The following is a 275-nucleotide window of genomic DNA, read 5'->3' as shown; positions in this document are numbered from 1 at the left end:
CCTGGTGTGCGGGCTAGATCCCTGGGCAGATCGATGTTTCTCTCCCTCTCCTTCTCCCTCTCGCCCTGCCTCTTTCTCTAAAAATCTTTTTTTTAAAAGGTTCCCAGGCCTCCTGCCTGGAGTTGCTGATACACTAGGTGCAGGCCGGGGCCTGAGATCTTTGCATTTCAGGCTGTTACCGGGGAGCTGCTGCGCTGTGGCGGCCACAGGTCGAAGGGCCCCGCCTCTCTGGTGGGCAACCTGGGCCCCTCCCGGGCTGAAGCGCCCTCAGCAGC

General features: G+C 60.7%; 1 protein-coding gene across 1 annotated transcript in view; it reads right to left on the bottom strand.

The window, feature by feature from the left end:
- The window catches only part of EHD2 (EH domain containing 2), a 22,239-nt gene that overhangs the window by 6,520 nt on the left and 15,444 nt on the right, over window positions 1-275 (bottom strand). The window lies entirely within an intron of this gene.

The sequence above is a fragment of the Myotis davidii genome, unplaced genomic scaffold, assembly GCF_000327345.1.
Source record: "Myotis davidii unplaced genomic scaffold, ASM32734v1 scaffold566, whole genome shotgun sequence".
NCBI classification, from domain to species: Eukaryota; Metazoa; Chordata; class Mammalia; order Chiroptera; family Vespertilionidae; genus Myotis; species Myotis davidii.
Note: the sequence above shows the minus strand (reverse complement) of the source record. Positions and strands in the feature narration are given on the sequence as shown.